The sequence below is a fragment of the Pseudophryne corroboree genome, unplaced genomic scaffold, assembly GCF_028390025.1.
Source record: "Pseudophryne corroboree isolate aPseCor3 unplaced genomic scaffold, aPseCor3.hap2 scaffold_298, whole genome shotgun sequence".
NCBI lineage: Eukaryota > Metazoa > Chordata > Amphibia > Anura > Myobatrachidae > Pseudophryne > Pseudophryne corroboree.
Window position 1 is genome coordinate 1 of NW_026969651.1, and position 21,154 is coordinate 21,154.

The 21,154-nt window shown below is 48.1% G+C and overlaps 16 non-coding genes and 2 pseudogenes across 16 annotated transcripts; 5 read left to right on the forward strand and 13 right to left on the reverse strand.

The window, feature by feature from the left end:
* The first annotated feature begins 2,069 nt into the window (after positions 1-2,069).
* Positions 2,070-2,233, forward strand: LOC135015949 (U1 spliceosomal RNA). Its single transcript, XR_010214113.1, has one exon. It is a non-coding gene; the product is annotated as a U1 spliceosomal RNA (small nuclear RNA).
* A 152-nt stretch (positions 2,234-2,385) lies between these two features.
* LOC135015895 (U1 spliceosomal RNA) lies at positions 2,386-2,527 on the forward strand (annotated as a pseudogene).
* A 692-nt stretch (positions 2,528-3,219) lies between these two features.
* LOC135015778 (U1 spliceosomal RNA) lies at positions 3,220-3,383 on the forward strand. Its single transcript, XR_010213963.1, has one exon. It is a non-coding gene; the product is annotated as a U1 spliceosomal RNA (small nuclear RNA).
* A 152-nt stretch (positions 3,384-3,535) lies between these two features.
* Positions 3,536-3,698, forward strand: LOC135015916 (U1 spliceosomal RNA). Its single transcript, XR_010214086.1, has one exon. It is a non-coding gene; the product is annotated as a U1 spliceosomal RNA (small nuclear RNA).
* A 655-nt stretch (positions 3,699-4,353) lies between these two features.
* On the forward strand, positions 4,354-4,516 carry LOC135015806 (U1 spliceosomal RNA). The gene has a single exon (XR_010213989.1). It is a non-coding gene; the product is annotated as a U1 spliceosomal RNA (small nuclear RNA).
* A 9,473-nt stretch (positions 4,517-13,989) lies between these two features.
* On the reverse strand, positions 13,990-14,152 carry LOC135015859 (U1 spliceosomal RNA). The gene has a single exon (XR_010214039.1). It is a non-coding gene; the product is annotated as a U1 spliceosomal RNA (small nuclear RNA).
* Positions 14,153-14,304: 152 nt separating this feature from the next.
* Positions 14,305-14,468, reverse strand: LOC135016087 (U1 spliceosomal RNA). The gene has a single exon (XR_010214232.1). It is a non-coding gene; the product is annotated as a U1 spliceosomal RNA (small nuclear RNA).
* Positions 14,469-15,142: 674 nt separating this feature from the next.
* LOC135015860 (U1 spliceosomal RNA) lies at positions 15,143-15,305 on the reverse strand. The gene has a single exon (XR_010214040.1). It is a non-coding gene; the product is annotated as a U1 spliceosomal RNA (small nuclear RNA).
* A 152-nt stretch (positions 15,306-15,457) lies between these two features.
* Positions 15,458-15,621, reverse strand: LOC135015792 (U1 spliceosomal RNA). Its single transcript, XR_010213976.1, has one exon. It is a non-coding gene; the product is annotated as a U1 spliceosomal RNA (small nuclear RNA).
* Positions 15,622-16,315: 694 nt separating this feature from the next.
* On the reverse strand, positions 16,316-16,456 carry LOC135015967 (U1 spliceosomal RNA; annotated as a pseudogene).
* Positions 16,457-16,608: 152 nt separating this feature from the next.
* LOC135015826 (U1 spliceosomal RNA) lies at positions 16,609-16,772 on the reverse strand. Its single transcript, XR_010214009.1, has one exon. It is a non-coding gene; the product is annotated as a U1 spliceosomal RNA (small nuclear RNA).
* A 674-nt stretch (positions 16,773-17,446) lies between these two features.
* On the reverse strand, positions 17,447-17,609 carry LOC135015861 (U1 spliceosomal RNA). The gene has a single exon (XR_010214041.1). It is a non-coding gene; the product is annotated as a U1 spliceosomal RNA (small nuclear RNA).
* A 152-nt stretch (positions 17,610-17,761) lies between these two features.
* LOC135015828 (U1 spliceosomal RNA) lies at positions 17,762-17,925 on the reverse strand. The gene has a single exon (XR_010214010.1). It is a non-coding gene; the product is annotated as a U1 spliceosomal RNA (small nuclear RNA).
* Positions 17,926-18,599: 674 nt separating this feature from the next.
* Positions 18,600-18,762, reverse strand: LOC135015882 (U1 spliceosomal RNA). Its single transcript, XR_010214060.1, has one exon. It is a non-coding gene; the product is annotated as a U1 spliceosomal RNA (small nuclear RNA).
* A 152-nt stretch (positions 18,763-18,914) lies between these two features.
* LOC135015832 (U1 spliceosomal RNA) lies at positions 18,915-19,078 on the reverse strand. Its single transcript, XR_010214014.1, has one exon. It is a non-coding gene; the product is annotated as a U1 spliceosomal RNA (small nuclear RNA).
* A 674-nt stretch (positions 19,079-19,752) lies between these two features.
* LOC135015862 (U1 spliceosomal RNA) lies at positions 19,753-19,915 on the reverse strand. The gene has a single exon (XR_010214042.1). It is a non-coding gene; the product is annotated as a U1 spliceosomal RNA (small nuclear RNA).
* A 152-nt stretch (positions 19,916-20,067) lies between these two features.
* On the reverse strand, positions 20,068-20,231 carry LOC135015815 (U1 spliceosomal RNA). Its single transcript, XR_010213998.1, has one exon. It is a non-coding gene; the product is annotated as a U1 spliceosomal RNA (small nuclear RNA).
* A 674-nt stretch (positions 20,232-20,905) lies between these two features.
* LOC135015905 (U1 spliceosomal RNA) lies at positions 20,906-21,068 on the reverse strand. Its single transcript, XR_010214075.1, has one exon. It is a non-coding gene; the product is annotated as a U1 spliceosomal RNA (small nuclear RNA).
* Positions 21,069-21,154: the final 86 nt, after the last annotated feature.

Sequence of the window (21,154 nt, forward strand, 5' to 3'; positions counted from 1 at the left end):
AAGCAGCAAGGATGCAGTGACGTTTCCTGGTGTCAACCTGTATTATTTCAGTAGACATTGAAATGAGGATGCATCTTTGATGCCTTTCCAATGAAGCAAGTTTAATTCAGTAATAGGTGAAAAACCATTCCTACAAAGGTGTTAATCAGAGACTTGGCTTTGTGGACACTTTTCAGAGAGCAAATTTGTTAGCATAAACATAAAATCAGAAAATGAAGAGCTGTTTAATCACTCAATTGGACTTTTCTGCCAGCATAATTTTTTTTCTCTGCAACTCACTGCTAAATTGTGCTTCCTAGCTGTTTTTTTATAAAATCACTTAATCAAATCTAACTCTGATTACATCAGAGAAGGCCAGGTACCCTACACCATAAGGGGGGTTTTTGAAATTTTGACTTGTCTACTTAAAGATCACCAAAATCTGATTACAAGGTCAATTACATCCCTGGGTGGGATTGAACCACCAACCTTTTGGTTAATAGCCAAACATGCTAACCGATTGCGCCACAGAGACACCTTGCGAAAGTCAATACTGACAAAGGCTAATAAGCATTCATCTAGAACGTTTCCTAGAAAAACTTTAAAAAGTCAATAATCTGGAGAATTTTTGTAAGAAACACATTGGTACTTTCCCATGATGAGTGAGTGCTTCAGGATTTCTTGCACTTACATGGGCTATTAACCAAAAGGTTGGTGGTTCAATCCCACCCAGGGATGTAATTGACCTTGTCATCAGATTTTGGTGATCTTTAAGTAGACAAGTCAAAATTTCAAACCCCCTCTTATGGTGTAGGGTACCTGGCCTTCTCTGACGTAATCAGAGTTAGATTTAATTAAGTGATTTTATAAAAAACAGCTAGGAAGCACAATTTAGCAGTGGGTTGCAGAGAAAAAAATAACATTTTAAACCTACCGGTAATTTTTTTTTCTCGTAGTCCGTAGAGGATGATGGGGACTCCGTAAGGACCATGGGGGATAGACGGGCTCCGCAGCAGACATGGGCACTTTAAGAAAGACTTTAGATCTGGGTGTGCACTGGCTCCTCCCTCTATGCCCCTCCTCCATACCTCAGTTAGAGAAACTGTGCCCAGAGGAGACGGACAGTACGAGGAAAGGATTTTTGTTAATCCAAGGTCAAGATTCATACCAGCCACACCAATCACACCGTATAACTTGTGATATACTACCCAGTTAACAGTATGAAAACAACATAGCATCAGTCCAAGACCGATGAAAACTAACATATAACCCTTATGTAAGCAATAACTATATACAAGTCTTGCAGAAGTAGACCGCACTTGGGACGGGCACCCAGCATCCTCTACGGACTACGAGAAAAAGATTTACCGGTAGGTTTAAAATCTTATTTTCTCTTACGTCCTAGAGGATGCTGGGGACTCCGTAAGGACCATGGGGATTATACCAAAGCTCCCAAACGGGCAGGAGAGTGCGGATGACTTTGCAGCACCGATTGAGCAAACAGGAGGTCCTCCTCAGCCAGGGTATCAAACTTATAGAACTTTGCAAAGGTGTTTGAACCAACTTTGACCCACTGCTTGGATGACATCACCATATGCAAATCCATCTGCGGCAGGCCTTCCCCCAGGAATGCTTGCACTAGTTGTTTGAATGCTTGAATGCTTCAGGGGCTGGGGCATAGCCAACATGAGCCCCACACCGAAGGAGGGTGGAGGTGTTTAATGCGAACTAGGGGTCATCCAAGCGCCGCAAAAGGCCGCCATGCCCTGCACACCCCTTTATTCTTTTCATATGCAGACGAGGGTTGAAGCCAACTTTGACTTACTGCTTGGATGACATCACCATATTCAAATCCATCTGCTGCAGGCCTTCCCCCAGGAATGCTTGCACTAGTTGTTGCATTTGGTTTGTTGTTTGGGGGTGCTTCAGTATTAGGCAGCCTTCTGCCCTCCCATGTTCATCTGAAAATATGTGTTCTCCCTGCAGTTGTTGTCCCCAGATGAGAGTTCCCTTGTGCTGCCTCAGTTGAATCTCCTTTACTTGACAGAGATGTGCCTGAGCAGCGGCCCTCCCCAGCCCTATCCCAAATCATACTTATTTTGCATAGGAGATACCATGGTCATGAAGATTGTTCTCCCAGGGTTAGGTTCATTCATTGCATTCTGGGTATGCTGACCCCTGTGATTTCCCCAAATGTGGGAAACTCAACTGCATTATTTGTGGTAGTGGGGGACTGTGTTTGTGCTTTCCTCTGGTCAGCTCTGGTAAAAGTCAGATTTCTTTGTCTCAGATCTTCCTCTAGCCTTGTTCTTCTTTCGAGAGTTCCCTTGTGCTGCCTCAGTTGGATCTCCTTCACTTGACAGGGGGGTGCCCGAGCAGCGACCCTCCCCAGCTCTAGCCCAACTCCTACTTACCTGCCAGGTGAGATACTATGATCATGAAGATGCTTCTCCCAGGGCAAGGCTCACCCATTGCACTCTGGGTGTGCTGCCCCTGCGATTTCCCCAAATGTGGGAAACTTGACTGCATAATTTGTGTTTCCCCTGGTCGGCTCTCATATAATTCAGATCTCTTTGTCTCAGGTCTCTCTCCAGCCTAGTTTGCTGTCTGTTTCCACTTCTTTTTTCTTGAGCCCCTCCCTTCTATACCCTTGTGCACTATCCTGACTTCTCCCATCTGCTTACTTTGTGCCTTCCAACGCACAATGCAAACTACAGGTAGTGCTGCAGGGCCCACACCCTTTTACTTGCTTTACAGAGCAGCTCTGGAGCTGTTACAGTGCCCAGCTGCTGCAAGAAATCAGCTTGAATGCTTCAGGGGCTGGGGCATAGCCAACATGAGCCCCACACCGAAGGAGGGTGGAGGTGTTTAATGCGAACTAGGGGTCATCCAAGCGCCGCAAAAGGCCGCCATACCCTGCACGCCCCTTTTCTCTTTTCATATGCAGATGAGGATTGAAGCCAACTTTGACCCACTGCTTGGATGACATCACCATATGCAAATCCATCTGCTGCAGGCCTTCCCCCCGGAATGCTTGCACTAGTTGTTGCATTTGGTTTGTTGTTTGGGGGTGCTTCAGTATTAGGCAGCCTTCTGCCCTCCCATGTTCATCTGAAAATATGTGTTCTCCCTGCAGTTGTTGTCCCCAGATGAGAGTTCCCTTGTGCTGCCTCAGTTGAATCTCCTTTACTTGACAGAGATGTGCCTGAGCAGCGGCCCTCCCCAGCCCTATCCCAAATCATACTTATTTTGCATAGGAGATACCATGGTCATGAAGATTGTTCTCCCAGGGTGAGGTTCATTCATTGCATTTTGGGTATGCTGACCCCTGTGATTTCCCCAAATGTGGGTAACTCGACTGCATTATTTGTGGTAGTGGGGGACTGTGTTTGTGTTTTCCTCTGGTCAGCTCTGGTAAAAGTCAGATTTCTTTGTTTCAGATCTTCCTCTAGCCTTGTTCTTCTTTCGAGAGTTCCCTTGTGCTTCCTCAGTTGGATCTCCTTCAGTTGACAGGGCGGTGCCCGAGCAGCGACCCTCCCCAGCTCAAGCCCAACTCCTACTTACCTGCCAGGTGAGATACTATGATCATGAAGGTGCTTCTTCCAGGGCAAGGCTTACCCATTGCACTCTGGGTGTGCTGCCCCTGCGATTTCCCCAAATGTGGGAAACTTGACTGCATAATTTGTGTTTCCCCTGGTCGGCTCTCGTATAATTCAGATCTCTTTGTCTCAGGTCTCTCTCCAGCCTAGTTTGCTGTCTGTTTCCACTTCTTTTTTCTTGAGCCCCTCCCTTTTATACCCTTGTGCACTATCCTGACTTCTCCTCCTGTCTGCTTACTTTGTGCCTTCCAATGCACAATGCAAACTACACACCCTTTTACTTGCCTTACAGAGCAGCTCTGGAGCTGTTACAGTGCCAAGCTGCTGTAAGAAATCAGCTTGAATGCTTCAGGGGCTGGGGCATTGTCAACATGAGCCCCACACCGAAGGAGGGTGGGGGTGTTTAATGCGAACTAAGGGTCATCCAAGCGCCGCAAAAGGCCGCCATGCCCTGCATGCCCCTTTTCTCTTTTCATATGCAGATGAGGGTTCCAGCCAACTTTGGCCCACTGCTTGGATGACATCACCGTATGCAAATCCGTCTTCTGCAGAACTTCCCCCAGGAATGCTTGTACTAGTTGTTGCATTTGGTTTGTTGTTTGGGGGTGCTTCAGTATTAGGCAGCCTTCTGCCCTCCCATGTTCATCTGAAAATATGTGTTCTCCCTGCAGTTGTTGTCCCCAGATGAGAGTTCCCTTGTGCTGCCTCAGTTGAATCTCCTATACTTGACAGAGATGTGCCTGAGCAGCGGCCCTCCCCAGCCCTATCCCAAATCATACTTATTTTGCATAGGCGATACCATGGTCATGAAGATTGTTCTCCCAGGGTGAGGTTCATTCATTGCATTCTGGGTATGCTGACCCCTGTGATTTCCAAAATGTGGGAAACTCGACTGCATTATTTGTGGTAGTGGGGGACTGTGTTTGTGCTTTCCTCTGGTCAGCTCTGGTAAAAGTCAGATTTCTTTGTCTCAGATCTTCCTCTAGCCTTGTTCTTCTTTCGAGAGTTCCCTTGTGCTGCCTCAGTTGGATCTCCTTCACTTCACAGGGGGTGCCCGAGCAGCAATCCTCCACAGCTCTGGCCCAACTCCTACTTACCTGCCAGGTGAGATACTATGATCTTCACTGTTAGGGCAATCAGGATGTGGAATTCCCTGCCAGGGAAGGTGGTAATGGCGGACTCTGTAATTGGATTTAAAAAAGGAATGGATACATTTCTGAATGAAAAAGCTATCCAAGTTTATAATACTTAAAATATCAACATGGTTAATCCGGCGGTAACATGAGTTGTAGTAGCTAACTAGTCATAATACATTATTAAGCAAGTATGTAGAATCATCACAACTTAAAACAGGTTGAACACGATGGGCAATTTGCCTCTATTCAACCTCAAAAACTATGTTACTATATGTTACTATATTACTATGTTACTGTAGTATACAGAACACCACAATGCAATGAGCAGTGATAGTGAGCACTGATGAGGATACTAGAACTGACACTGAGCAGCAAGATGCAGCACTGGACTATTAGTAATGTACTGTAGTATGCTGAGCACAACAATGCAGCACAAGACAATGAGCAGTGATACTGAGCACTGATGAGGATACTACTGAGAACTGACACTGAGCAGGAGAGACACACTACTAGTATTACTGAGCAGCAATAAGTATCCACTGATACTGAGCACTGATATTGAGATTTCCACTGAGAGAACATAGCCACGTCCTCTCCGCTCTCTCTTCAATGCACGAGTAAAAATGGCGGCAACGCGCAGCTCTTTATATGGAATCCGAATCTCGCGAGAATCCGACAGCGGGATGATGACATTTTCCCTTGTTCATAGAATTTGGGAGTCATTTTGATCCCAAAGTATTATTAACCTCAATAACCATAATTTCCACTCATTTTCAGTCTATTCTTAACACCTTACACCTCACAATATTATTTTTAGTCCTAAAATTTGCACCGAGGTCGCTGGATGACTAAGCTCAGCGACCCAAGTGGCCGACACAAACACCTGGCCCATCTAGGAGTGGCACTGCAGTGTCACGCAGGATAGCCCTTCCAAAAAACACTCCCCAAACAGCACATGACGCAAAGAAAAAAAGAGGCGCAATGAGGTAGCTGTGTGACTAAGCTCAGCGACCCAAGTGGCCGACACAAACACCTGGCCCATCTAGGAGTGGCACTGCAGTGTCACGCAGGATGGCCCTTCCAAAAAACACTCCCCAAACAGCACATGACGCAAAGAAAAAAAGAGGCGCAATGAGGTAGCTGTGTGACTAAGCTCAGCGACCCAAGTGGCCGACACAAACACCTGGCCCATCTAGGAGTGGCACTGCAGTGTCACGCAGGATGGCCCTTCCAAAAACACTCCCCAAACAGCACATGACGCAAAGAAAAAAAGAGGCGCAATGAGGTAGCTGTGTGACTAAGCTCAGCGACCCAAGTGGCCGACACAAACACCTGGCCCATCTAGGAGTGGCACTGCAGTGTCACGCAGGATGGCCCTTCCAAAAAACACTCCCCAAACAGCACATGACGCAAAGAAAAAAAGAGGCGCAATGAGGTAGCTGTGTGACTAAGCTCAGCGACCCAAGTGGCCGACACAAACACCTGGCCCATCTAGGAGTGTCACTGCAGTGTCACGCAGGATGGCCCTTCCAAAAAACACTCCCCAAACAGCACATGACGCAAAGAAAAAAAGAGGCGCAATGAGGTAGCTGTGTGACTAAGCTCAGCGACCCAAGTGGCCGACACAAACACCTGGCCCATCTAGGAGTGGCACTGCAGTGTCACGCAGGATGGCCCTTCCAAAAAACACTCCCCAAACAGCACATGACGCAAAGAAAAATGAAAGAAAAAAGAGGTGCAAGATGGAATTGTCCTTGGGCACTCCCACCCACCCTTATGTTGTATAAACAGGACATGCACACTTTAACCAACCCATCATTTCAGTGACAGGGTCTGCCACACGACTGTGACTGAAATGACGGGTTGGTTTGGACCCCCACCAAAAAAGAAGCAATTAATCTCTCCTTGCACAAACTGGCTCTACAGAGGCAAGATGTCCACCTCATCATCATCCTCCGATTCATCACCGTGTACATCCCCCTCCTCACAGATTATCAATTCGTCCCCACTGGAATCTACCATCTCAGCTCCCTGTGTACTTTGTGGAGGCAATTGCTGCTGGTCAATGTCTCCACGGAGCAATTGATTATAATTCATTTTAATGAACATCATCTTCTCCACATTTTCTGGAAGTAACCTCGTACGCCGATTGCTGACAAGGTGAGCGGCGGCACTAAACACTCTTTCGGAGTACTACTTGTGGGAGGGCAACTTAGGTAGAATAAAGCCAGTTTGTGCAAGGGCCTCCAAATTGCCTCTTTTTCCTGCCAGTATACGTACGGACTGTCTGACGTGCCTACTTGGATGCGGTCACTCATATAATCCTCCACCATTCTTTCAATGGTGAGAGAATCATATGCAGTGACAGTAGACGTCATGTCCGTAATCGTTGGCAGGTCCTTCAGTCCGGACCAGATGTCAGCATCAGCAGTCGCTCCAGACTGCCCTGCATCACCGCCAGCGGGTGGGCTCGGAATTCTGAGCCTTTTCCTCGCACCCCCAATTGCGGGAGAATGTGAAGGAGGAGCTGTTGACCGATCAAGTTCCACTTGACTTGATAATTTTCTCACCAGCAGGTCTTTGAACCCCTGCAGACTTGTGTCTGCCGGAAAGAGAGATACAACGTAGGTTTTAAATCTAGGATCGAGCACGGTGGCCAAAATGTAGTGCTCTGATTTCAACAGATTGACCACCCGTGAATCCTGGTTAAGCGAATGAAGGGCTCCATCCACAAGTCCCACATGCCTAGCGGAATCGCTCTGTCTTAGCTCCTCCTTCAATGTCTCCAGCTTCTTCTGCAAAAGCCTGATGATGGGAATGACCTGACTCAGGCTGGCAGTGTCTGAACTGACTTCACGTGTGGCAAGTTCAAAAGGTTGCAGAACCTTGCACAACGTTGAAATCATTCTCCACTGCGCTTGAGACAGGTGCATTCCACCTCCTATATCGTGGTCAGATGTATAGGCTTAAATGGCCTTTTGCTGCTCCTCCATCCTCTGAAGCATATAGAGGGTTGAATTCCACCTCGTTACCACTTCTTGCTTCAGATGATGGCAGGGCAGGTTCAGGCGTTTTTGGTGTTGCTCCAGTCTTCTGTACGTGGTGCCTGTACGCCGAAAGTGTCCCGCAATTCTTCTGGCCACCGACAGCATCTCTTGCACACCCCTGTCGTTTTTTAAATAATTCTGCACCACCAAATTCAAGGTATGTGCAAAACATGGGACGTGCTGGAATTTGCCCAGATATAATGCACGCACAATATTGCTGGCGTTGTCCGATGCCACAAATCCACAGGAGAGTCCAATTGGGGTAAGCCATTCTGCGATGATCTTCCTCAGTTGCCGTAAGAGGTTTTCAGCTGTGTGCGTATTCTGGAAAGCGGTGATACAAAGCGTAGCCTGCCTAGGAAAGAGTTGGCGTTTGCGAGATGCTGCTACTGGTGCCGCCGCTGCTGTTCTTGCGGCGGGAGTCAATACATCTACCCAGTGGGCTGTCACAGTCATATAGTCCTGAGTCTGCCCTGCCCCATTTGTCCACATGTCCGTGGTTAAGTGGACATTGGGTACAACTGCATTTTTTAGGACACTGGTGAGTCTTTTTCTGAGGTCTGTGTACATTTTCGGTATCGCCTGCCTAGAGAAATGGAACCTAGATGGTATTTGGTACCGGGGACACAGTACCTCAATCAAGTCTATAGTTGGCTCTGAAGTAATGATGGATACCGGAACCACGTTTCTCACCGCCCAGGATGCCAAGGCCTCAGTTATCCGCTTTGCAGCAGGATGACTGCTGTGATATTTCATCTTCCTTGCAAAGGACTGTTGGACAGTCAATTGCTTGGTGGAAGTAGTAAAAGTGGTCTTACGACTTCCCCTCTGGGATGACCATCGACTCCCAGCAGCAACAACAGCAGCGCCAGCAGCAGTAGGCGTTACACTCAAGGATGCATTGGAGGAATCCCAGGCAGGAGAGAACTCGTCAGAATTGCCAGTGACATGGCCTGCAGGACTATTGGCATTCCTGGGGAAGGAGGAAATTGACACTGAGGGAGTTGGTGGGGTGGTTTGCGTGAGCTTGGTTACAAGAGGAAGGGATTTACTGGTCAGTGGACTGCTTCCGCTGTCGCCCAAAGTTTTTGAACTTGTCACTGACTTATGATGAATGCGCTGCAGGTGACGTATAAGGGAGGATGTTCCGAGGTGGTTAACGTCCTTACCCCTACTTATTACAGCTTGACAAAGGCAACACACGGCTTGACACCTGTTGTTCGCATTTCTGTTGAAATACTTCCACACCGAAGAGCAGTTTTTTTTTGGTAATTTCACCAGGCATGTCAATGGCCATATTCCTCCCACGGACAACAGGTGTCTCCCCGGGTGCCTGACTTAAACAAACCACCTCACCTCCCCAGCGCCAGCAACACCCATATCCTCCTCATCCTGGTGTACTTCAACACTGACATCTTCAATCTGACTATCAGGAACTGGACTGCGGGTGCTCCTTCCAGCACTTGCAGGGGGTGTGCAAATGGTGGAAGGTGCATGCTCTTCACGTCCAGTGTTGGGAAGGTCAGGCATCGCAACCGACACAATTGGACTCTCCTTGTGGATTTGTGATTTTGAAGAACGCACAGTTCTTTGCTGTGCTTTTGCCAGCTTAAGTCTTTTCATTTTTCTAGCGAGAGGCTGAGTGCTTCCATCCTCATGTGAAGCTGAACCACTAGCCATGAACATAGGCCAGGGCCTCAGCCGTTCCTTGCCACTCCGTGTGGTAAATGGCATATTGGCAAGTTTACGCTTCTCCTCCGACGATTTTTATTTAGATTTTTGAGTCCTTTTTTTTACTGATCTTTTGTGTTTTGAATTTTACATGCTCTGTACTATGACATTGGGCATCGGCCTCGGCAGACGACGTTGATGGAATTTCATCGTCTCGGCCATGACTAGTGGCAGCAGCTTCAGCACGAGGTGGAAGTGGATCTTGATCTTTCCCTATTTTTGGAACCTCAACATTTTTGTTCTCCATATTTTAATAGGCACAACTAAAAGGCACCTCAGGTAAACAATGGAGATGGATGGATACTAGTATACTTATGGATGACGAGTGACTGACGACACAGAGGTAGCTACAGCCGTGGACTACCGTACTGCGTCTGCTAGTATAGAGATGATAATTAATGATATAAAAAATATATATATATATAACTACTGTAGGTATATATTATATAATGACGGACCTGGTGGACACTGTCAGCAGACTGCTAAACTACTAGTATGATGAAGATAGAAAAAAAAACCCCACCACAGGTAGGTAGGTATACAATTATGGACGAGCACTGACGACACAGAGATAGCCACAGCCGTGGCCTACCGTACTGCGTCTGCTAGTATAGAGATGATAATTAATGATATAAAAAAAAATATATATAACTACTGTAGGTATATATAATGTAATGACGGACCTGGTGGACACTGTCAGCAGACTGCTAAACTACTAGTATGAAGAAGATAGAAAAAAAACTTCACCACAGGTAGGTATACAATTATGGACGAGTGACGACACAGAGGTAGGTACAGCCGTGGACTACCGTACTGCGTCTGCTAGTATAGATAATATACTAAATATATTACTACTGTAGGTATATAATATAATGACGGACCTGGTGGACACTGTCAGCAGACTCCTAAACTACTAGTATGAAGAAGATAGAAAAAAAAACCCACCACAGGTAGGTAGGTATACAATTATGGACGAGCACTGACGACACAGAGATAGCCACAGCCGTGGCCTACCGTACTGCGTCTGCTAGCATAGATAATATACTAAATATATTACTATTGTAGGTATATAATATAATGACGGACCTGGTGGACACTGTCAGCAGACTGCTAAACTACTAGTATGAAGAAGATAGAAAAAAAAACCCCACCACAGGTAGGTATACAATTATGGACGAGTGACGACACAGAGGTAGGTACAGCCGTGGACTACAGTACTGCGTCTGCTAGTATAGATAATATACTAAATATATTACTACTGTAGGTATATAATATAATGACGGACCTGGTGGACACTGTCAGCAGACTCCTAAACTACTAGTATGAAGAAGATAGAAAAAAAAACCCCACCACAGTTAGGTATACAATTATGGACGAGTGACGACACAGAGGTAGGTACAGCCGTGGACTACCGTACTGCGTCTGCTAGTATAGATAATATACTAAATATATTACTACTGTAGGTATATAATATAATGACGGACCTGGTGGACACTGTCAGCAGACTCCTAAACTACTAGTATGAAGAAGATAGAAAAAAAACACCCCACCACAGGTAGGTATACAATTATGGACGAGCACTGACGACACAGAGATAGCCACAGCCGTGGACTACCGTACTGCGTCTGCTAGTATAGATAATATAATAAATATATTACTACTGTAGGTATATAATATAATGATGGACCTGGTGGACACTGTCAGCAGACTCCTAAACTACTAGTATGAAGAAGATAGAAAAAAAAAAACCACCACAGGTAGGTAGGTATACAATTATGGACGAGCACTGACGACACAGAGATAGCCACAGCCGTGGACTACCGTACTGCGTCTGCTAATATAGAGATGATAAAGATGATAGAGATGAAAAAAAAATATAACACTACTGCAGGTAAATATTTATATAATATAATGTATGACCGACCTGCTGGACACTGTCAGCAGAATGCGTTTATAGAATAAAAAAAAAAACACCACAGGAGTGTTTAACTTTTTCAGGCAGACAATATACTGGTGGTCACACTGGCAGCAAAAGTGTGCACTGTACTCCTGCTATAACTGCTCCCCAGTCTCCCCCACAATTAAGCTGTGTGAGCAGTGAGCACTCAGCACAGTCAGATATACATAGATGATATATCATGCAGCACACTGAGGCTGAGCACATATATGGTATGTGTATCGTTTTTTTTCAGGCAGAGAACGGATTATAAATAATAAAACTGGTGGTCACTATCAGCAAAACTCTGCACTACTGAGTACTCCTGACAAGTTCAACTGCTCCCCAAATTAGTAGTAAATCAAATGTCACTCGTCTCTATCTTCTAATCTAAACGGAGAGGACGCCAGCCACGTCCTCTCCCTATCAATCTCAATGCACGTGTGAAAATGGCGGCGACGCGCGGCTCCTTATATAGAATCCGAGTCTCGTGAGAATCCGACAGCGGGATGATGACGTTCGGGCGCGCTCGGGATAACCGAGCAAGGCGGGAGGATCCGAGTCTGCTCGGACCCGTGCAAAAAAGGGTGAAGTTCGGGCGGGTTCGGATTCCGAGGAACCGAACCCGCTCATCTCTAATGGCCACCCAGCATGACGCCTCCCTTCTTGACCATGCTGTAATTGCAGTCGCACTGCAGTTCAGCGTGATCATAAAAAATGGTGTAGCCTCCTGCTGGTGCAGACTGTATGTGCGCGCAGGAAGCCGCCACCATTTTTGTGATCACAGCGGCTGAATGTGATGTAATACAGCCGCTGTGACCACGCCCCCTGTGTCTCCTCCATTGCAGACCCCATTTTGAAGCCTTGCCCCCGCACCGCTCCATCCCTGACTTGGAAATGGAGTGTTGCTGACCCCCCTCTCCCCCCCTGCCCCGATTGACAGGCAGAGGCGATCGCATTCTCTGCGGGGTGCCGCAGAAAATGCAGGCACATGCGTATGCTCTTAGCAATTTTTGCAGTTGGATCGCTTATTGTGATTGCAATCCAACCTGAATCAGGCCCTATTACCTATCACAATGCGCTGCGGGCAGTACAAAATTGGTTTAATATAGGAGAAAAACCCCCAGACCTGTGCTCCTTAACTGTACCTGGTGGCTAGTGGAGCGGCTGCCCAGTAATCAGTGTCCACGCCAGTGCGCACACGGTCCACCCCCTACGGCCACGCTCCCCTTCATCAGCGGCCTCGTGATCCGGAAGGGCGGTGTGTGTGTGACTGACCTTAGGAAGAAACCGGAGCCTCCGCTGCAGTGACCCAGCAACCAGGGCACGGGAGTATACAGCGCCGCTGGGAGTGATGAAGCTGCAGTAAAGATGTCTATTAGACCTAGCCTGCTGCAGCCCTTGTAGATTCTCATAAAACAAGTTCTTCTTTTCTTGTCAAAATGAATAGCTAAGAATAGGCTGCCTGAGGCAGGCCCCTGTTAAGTGGCCTGCTACTGAAGGCACCAACTACAAACTGAGCTCCCTGTTCATGGAAGCGGGGTTATAGAGGAGAATGCACTGAGCTTCTTGGGAACAGTCAAAAGCTTTGAGCCGGTTGGTGCCTCAGATCAAGATCCTACTCTACACCCCAATGTGAATCCTTGTGGAGTCCAGTGTACCCCACAGAAGAAATTAATGTGTCACACCCATTGGCAGCAACCTTAGAATAGCTGCTGACGGGCACAATTGAGAAAGGAAGGGGGGGGGGGACATTTGAATCCAACACATAGATGCAATTCAAATATGTAATTTGTACCTTCCTATTTTAAAATATAATGGATGAACCTCACCCTGTGAGAACAATCTTCATGATCAAGAGATCTCATATGCAAAATAAGTATGAGTTGGGATAGGGCTGGGGAGGGTGGCTGCTCGGGCAGCCCCTCCCCCGTCAAGTTAAGGAGATTCAACTGAGGAAGCACAAGGGAACTTTCGTCTGGGGACAACAACTGCAGGGAGACCACATCTTTTCAGATGAACATGGGAGGGCGGAAGGCTGCCTAATACTGAAGCACCATCAAATATCAAACCATATGCAACAACTAGTACAAGCATTCCTGGGGGAAGGTCTGCAGAAGACGGATTTGCATACGGTGATGTCATCCAAGCAGTGGGCCAAAGTTGGCTGGAACCCTCATCTGCATATGAAAAGAGAAAAGGGGCATGCAGGGCATGGCGGCCTTTTGCGGTGCTTGGATGACCCTTAGTTCGCATTAAACACCCCCACCCTCCTTTTGTGTGGGGCTCATGTTGGCTCTGCCCCAGCCCCTGAAGCATTCAAGCTGATTTCTTGCAGCAGCTGGGCACTGTAACAGCTCCAGAGCTGCTCTGTAAGGCAACTAAAAGGGTGTGGGCCCTGCAGCACTACCTGTAGTTCGCATTGTGCGTTTGAAGGCACAAAGTAAGCAGACAGGAGGATAAGTCAGGATAGTGCGCAAGGGCATAGAAGGGAGCGGCTCAAGAAAAGAGAAGTGGAAACAGACAGCAAACTAGGCTGGAGAGAGACCTGAGACAAAGAGATCTGAATTATACGAGAGCCGACCAGGGGAAACACAAATTATGCAGTCAAGTTTCCCACATTTGGGGAAATCGCAGGGGCAGCACACCCAGAGTGCAATGGGTGAGCCTTGCCCTGGGAGAAGCACCTTCATGATCATAGTATCTCACCTGGCAGGTAAGTAGGAGTTGGGCTAGAGCTGGGGAGGGTCGCTGCTCGGGTACCCCCCTGTAAAGTGAAGGAGATCCAACTGAGGCAGCACAAGGGAACTCTCGAAAGAAGAACAAGGCTAGAGGAAAATCTGAGACAAAGAAATCTGACTTTTACCAGAGCTGACCAGAGGAAAGCACAAACACAGTCCCCCACTACCAAAAATAATGCAGTCAAGTTTCCCACATTTGGGGAAATCACAGGGGTCAGCATACCCAAAATGCAATGAATGAACCTCACCCTGGGAGAACAATCTTCATGACCATGGTATCTCCTATGCAAAATAAGTATGATTTGGAATAGGGCTGGGGAGGGCCGCTGCTCAGGCACATCTCTGTCAAGTAAAGGAGATTCAACTGAGGCAGCACAAGGGAACTCTCATCTGGGGACAACAACTGCAGGGAGAACACATATTTTCAGATGAACATGGGAGGGCAGAAGGCTGCCTAATACTGAAGCACCCCCAAACAACAAACCAAATGCAACAACTAGTGCAAGCATTCCTGGGGGAAGTTCTGCAGAAGACGGATTTGCATACGGTGATGTCATCCAAGCAGTGGGTCAAAGTTGGCTTCAACCCTCATCTGCATATGAAAAGAGAAAAGGGGCGTGCAGGGCTTGGCGGCCTTTTGCGGTGCTTGGATGACCCCTAGTTCGCATTAAACTCCTCCACCCTCCTTTGGTGTGGGGCTCATGTTGGCCATGCCCCATCCCCTGAAGCATTCAAGCTGATTTCTTGCAGCAGCTGGGCACTGTAACAGCTCCAGAGCTGCTCTGTAAGGCAAGTAAAAGGGTGTGGGCCCTGCAGCACTACCTGTAGTTTGCATTGTGCATTGGAAGGCACAAAGTAAGCAGACGGGAGGAGAAGTCAGGATAGTGCACAAGGGTATAGAAGGGAGCGGCTAAAGAAAAGAGAAGTGGAAACAGTCAGCAAACTAGGCTGGAGAGAGACCTGAGACAAAGAGATCTGAATTATACGAGAGCCGACCAGGGGAAACACAAATTATGCAGTCAAGTTTCCCACATTTGGGGAAATCGCAGGGGCAGCACACCCAGAGTGCAATGGGTGAGCCTTGCCCTGGGAGAAGCACCTTCATGATCATAGTATCTCACCTGGCAGGTAAGTAGGAGTTGGGCTAGAGCTGGGGAGGGTCTCTGCTCGGGCACCCCCCTGTCAAGTGAAGGAGATCCAACTGAGGCAGCACAAGGGAACTCTCGAAAGAAGAACAAGGCTAGAGGAAGATCTGAAACAAAGAAATCTGACTTTTACCAGAGCTGACCAGAGGAAAACACAAACACAGTCCCCCACTACCACAAATAAAGCAGTCGAGTTTCCCACATTTGGGGAAATCACAGGGGTCAGCATACCCAGAATGCAATGAATGAACCTCACCCTGGGAGAATAATCTTCATGACCATGGTATCTCCTATGCAAAATAAGTATGATTTGGGATAGAGCTGGGGAGGGCCGCTGCTCAGGCACATCTCTGTCAAGTAAAGGAGATTCAACTGAGGCAGCACAAGGGAACTCTCATCTGGGGATAACAACTGCAGGGAGAACACATATTTTCAGATGAACATGGAGGGCAGAAGGCTGCCTAATACTGAAGCACCCCCAAACAACAAAGCAAATGCAACAACTAGTGCAAGCATTCCTGGGGGAAGGCCTGCCGCAGATGGATTTGCATATGGTGATGTCATCCAAGCAGTGGGTCAAAGTTGGCTTCAACCCTCGTCTGCATATGAAAAGAGAAAAGGGGCGTGCAGGGCATGGTGGCCTTTTGCGGCGCTTGGCTGACCCCTAGTTTGCATTAAACACCTCCACCCTCCTTCGGTGTGGGGCTCATGTTGGCTATGCCCCAGCCCCTGAAGCATTCAAGCTGATTTCTTGCAGCAGCTGGGCACTGTAACAGCTCCAGAGCTGCTCTGTAAGGCAAGTAAAAGGGTGTGGGCCCTGCAGCACTACCTGTAGTTTGCATTGTGCATTGGAAGGCACAAAGTAAGCAGACGGGAGGAGAAGTCAGGATAGTGCACAAGGGTATAGATGGGAGGGGCTCAAGAAAAAAGAAGTGGAAACAGACAGCAAACTAGGCTGGAGAGAGACCTGAGACAAAGAGATCTAAATTATACGAGAGCCGACCAGGGGAAACACAAATTATGCAGTCAAGTTTCCCACATTTCGGGAAATCGCAGGGGCAGCACACCCAGAGTGCAATGGTGGGCCTTGCCCTGGGAGAAGCACCTTCATGATCATAGTATCTCACCTGGCAGGTAAGTAGGAGTTGGGCTAGAGCTGGGGAGGGTCGCTGCTCGGGCACCCCCCTGTCAAGTGAAGGAGATCCAACTGAGGCAGCACAAGGGAACTCTCGAAAGAAGAACAAGGCTAGAGGAAGATCTGAAACAAAGAAATCTGACTTTTACCAGAGCTGACCAGAGGAAAACACAAACACAGTCCCCCACTACCACAAATAAAGCAGTCGCGTTTCCCACATTTGGGGAAATCACAGAGGTCAGCATACCCAGAATGCAATGAATGAACCTCACCCTGGGAGAACAATCTTCATGACCATGGTATCTCCTATGCAAAATAAGTATGATTTGGAATAGGGCTGGGGAGGGCCGCTGCTCATGCACATCTCTGTCAAGTAAAGGAGATTCAACTGAGGCAGCACAAGGGAACTCTCATCTGGGGACAACAACTGCAGGGAGAACACATATTTTCAGATGAACATGGGAGGGCAGAAGGCTGCCTAATACTGAAGCACCCCCAAACAACAAACCAAATGCAACAACTAGTACAAGCATTCCTGGGGGAAGTTCTGCAGAAGACGGATTTGCATATGGTGATGTCATCCAAGCAGTGGGTCAAAGTTGGCTTCAACCCTCGTCTGCATATGAAAAGAGAAAAGGGGCGTGCAGGGCATGGCGGCCTTTTGCGGCGCTTGGATGACCCCTAGTTCGCATTAAACACCTCCACCCTCCTTTGGTGTGGGGCTCATGTTGGCCATGCCCCATCCCCTGAAGCATTCAAGCTGATTTCTTGCAGCAGCTGGGCACTGTAACAGCTCCAGAGCTGCTCTGTAAGGCAAGTAAAAGGGTGTGGGCCCTGCAGCACTACCTGTAGTTTGCATTGTACATTGGAAGGCACAAAGTAAGCAGACGGGAGGAGAAGTCAGGATAGTGCACAAGGGTATAGAAGGGAGCGGCTGAAGAAAAGAGAAGTGGAAACAGACAGCAAACTAGGCTGTAGAGAGATCTGAGACAAAGAGATCTGAATTATACGAGAGCCGACCAGGGGAAACACAAATTATGCAGTCAAGTTTCCCACATTTGGGGAAATCGCAGGGGCAGCACACCCAGAGTGCAATGGGTGAGCCTTGCCCTGGGAGAAGCACCTTCATGATCATAGTATCTCACCTGGCAGGTAAGTAGGAGTTGGGCTAGAGCTGGGGAGGGTCGCTGCTCGGGCACCCCCCTGTTAAGAGAAGGAGATCCAACTGAGGCAGCACAAGGGAACTCTCAAAAGAAGAACAAGGCTAGAGGAAGATCTGAAACAAAGAAATCTGACTTTTACCAGAGCTGACCAGAAGAAAACACAAACACAGTCCCCCACCACCACAAATAAAGCAATCGAGTTTCCCACATTTGGGGAAATCACAGGGGTCAGCATACCCAGAATGCAATGAATGAACCTCACCCTGGGAGAATAATCTTCATGACCATGGTATCTCCTATGCAAAATAAGTATGATTTGGGATAGAGCTGGGGAGGGCCGCTGCTCAGGCACATCTCTGTCAAGTTAAGGAGATTCAACTGAGGCAGCACAAGGGAACTCTCATCTGGGGACAACAACTGCAGGGAGAACACATATTTTCAGATGAACATGGGAGGGCAGAAGGCTGCCTAATACTGAAGCACCCCCAAACAACAAACCAAATGCAACAACTAGTGCAAGCATTCCTGGGGGAAGGCCTGCCGCAGATGGATTTGCATATGGTGATGTCATCCAAGCAGTGGGTCAAAGTTGGCTTCAACCCTCGTCTGCATATGAAAACAGAAAAGGGGCGTGCAGGGCATGGTGGCCTTTTGCGGCGCTTGACTGACCCCTAGTTTGCATTAAACACCTCCACCCTCCTTCGGTGTGGGGCTCATGTTGGCTATGCCCCAGCCCCTGAAGCATTCAAGCTGATTTCTTGCAGCAGCTGGGCACTGTAACAGCTCCAGAGCTGCTCTGTAAGGCAAGTAAAAGGGTGTGGGCCCTGCAGCACTACCTGTAGTTTGCATTGTGCATTGGAAGGCACAAAGTAAGCAGACGGGAGGAGAAGTCAGGATAGTGCACAAGGGTATAGAAGGAAGCGGCTGAAGAAAAGAGAAGTGGAAACAGACAGCAAACTAGGCTGGAGAGAGACCTGAGACAAAGAGATCTGAATTATACGAAAGCCGACCAGGGGAAACACAAATTATGCAGTCAAGTTTCCCACATTTGGGGAAATCGCAGGAGCAGCACACCCAGAGTACAATGGGTGAGCCTTGCCCTGGGAGAAGCACCTTCATGATCATAGTATCTCACCTGGCAGGTAAGTAGGAGTTGGTCTAGAGCTGGGGAGGGTTGCTGCTCGGGTACCCCCCTGTAAAGTGAAGGAGATCCAACTGAGGCAGCACAAGGGAACTCTCGAAAGAAGAACAAGGCTAAAGGAAAATCTGAGACAAAGAAATCTGACTTTTACCAGAGCTGACCAGAAGAAATCACAAACACAGCCTCCCACTACCACAAATAATGCAGTCAAGTTTCCCACATTTGGGGAAATCACAGGGGTCAGCATACCCAAAATGCAATGAATGAACCTCACCCTGGGAGAAAAATCTTCATGACCATGGTATCTCCTATGCAAAATAAGTATGATTTGGAATAGGGCTGGGGAGGGCCGCTGCTCATGCACATCTCTATCAAGTAAAGGAGATTCAACTGAGGCAGCACAAGGGAACTCTCATCTGGGGACAACAACTGCAGGGAGAACATATATTTTCAGATGAACATGGGAGGGCAGAAGGCTGCCTAATACTGAAGCACCCCCAAACAACAAACCAAATGCAACAACTAGTGCAAGCATTCCTGGGGGAAGGCCTGCCGCAGATGGATTTGCATATGGTGATGTCATCCAAGCAGTGGGTCAAAGTTGGCTTCAACCCTCGTCTGCATATGAAAAGAGAAAAGGGGCGTGCAGGGCATGGTGGCCTTTTGCGGCGCTTGGCTGACCCCTAGTTTGCATTAAACACCTCCAACCTCCTTTGGTGTGGGGCTCATGTTGGCTATGCCCCAGCCCCTGAAGCATTCAAGCTGATTTCTTGCAGCAGCTGGGCACTGTAACAGCTCCAGAGCTGCTCTGTAAGGCAAGTAAAAGGGTGTGGGCCCTGCAGCACTACCTGTAGTTCGCATTGTGCGTTGGAAGGCACAAAGTAAGCAGACAGGAGGAGATGTCAGGATAGTGCGCAAGGGCATAGAAGGGAGCGGCTCAAGAAAAGAGAAGTGGAAACAGACAGCAAACTAGGCTGGAGAGAGACCTGAGACAAAGAGATCTGAATTATACGAGAGCCGACCAGGGGAAACACAAATTATGCAGTCAAGTTTCCCACATTTGGGGAAATCGCAGGGGCAGCACACCCAGAGTGCAATGGGTGAGCCTTGCCCTGGGAGAAGCACCTTCATGATCATAGTATCTCACCTGGCAGGTAAGTAGGAGTTGGGCTAGAGCTGGGGAGGGTCTCTGCTCGGGCACCCCCCTGTCAAGTGAAGGAGATCCAACTGAGGCAGCACAAGGGAACTCTCGAAAGAAGAACAAGGCTAGAGGAAGATCTGAAACAAAGAAATCTGACTTTTACCAGAGCTGACCAGAGGAAAACACAAACACAGTCCCCCACTACCACAAATAAAGCAGTCAAGTTTCCCACATTTGGGGAAATCACAGGGGTCAGCATACCCAGAATGCAATGAATGAACCTCACCCTGGGAGAATAATCTTCATGACCATGGTATCTCCTATGCAAAATAAGTATGATTTGGGATAGAGCTGGGGAGGGCCGCTGCTCAGGCACATCTCTGTCAAGTTAAGGAGATTCAACTGAGGCAGCACAAGGGAACTCTCATCTGGGGACAACAACTGCAGGGAGAACACATATTTTCAGATGAACATGGGAGGGCAGAAGGCTGCCTAATACTGAAGCACCCCCAAACAACAAACCAAATGCAACAACTAGTGCAAGCATTCCTGGGGGAAGGCCTGCCGCAGATGGATTTGCATATGGTGATGTCATCCAAGCAGTGGGTCAAAGTTGGCTTCAACCCTCGTCTGCATATGAAAACAGAAAAGGGGCGTGCAGGGCATGGTGGCCTTTTGCGGCGCTTGTCTGACCCCTTGTTTGCATTAAACACCTCCACCCCCCTTCGGTGTGGGGCTCATGTTGGCTATGCCCCAGCCCCTGAAGCATTCAAGCTGATTTCTTGCAGGAGCTGGGCACTGTAACAGCTCCAGAGCTGCTCTGTAAGGCAAGTAAAAGGGTGTGGGCCCTGCAGCACTACCTGTAGTTTGCATTGTGCATTGGAAGGCACAAAGTAAGCAGACGGGAGGAGAAGTCAGGATAGTGCACAAGGGTATAGAAGGGAGCGGCTGAAGAAAAGAGAAGTGGAAACAGACAGCAAACTAGGCTGGAGAGAGACCTGAGACAAAGAGATCTGAATTATACGAGAGCCGACCAGGGGAAACACAAATTATGCAGTCAAGTTTCCCACATTTGGGGAAATCGCAGGAGCAGCACACCCAGAGTACAATGGGTGAGCCTTGCCCTGGGAGAAGCACCTTCATGATCATAGTATCTCACCTGGCAGGTAAGTAGGAGTTGGGCTAGAGCTGGGGAGGGTCGCTGCTCGTGTACCCCCCTGTAAAGTGAAGAAGATCAAACTGAGGCAGCACAAGGGAACT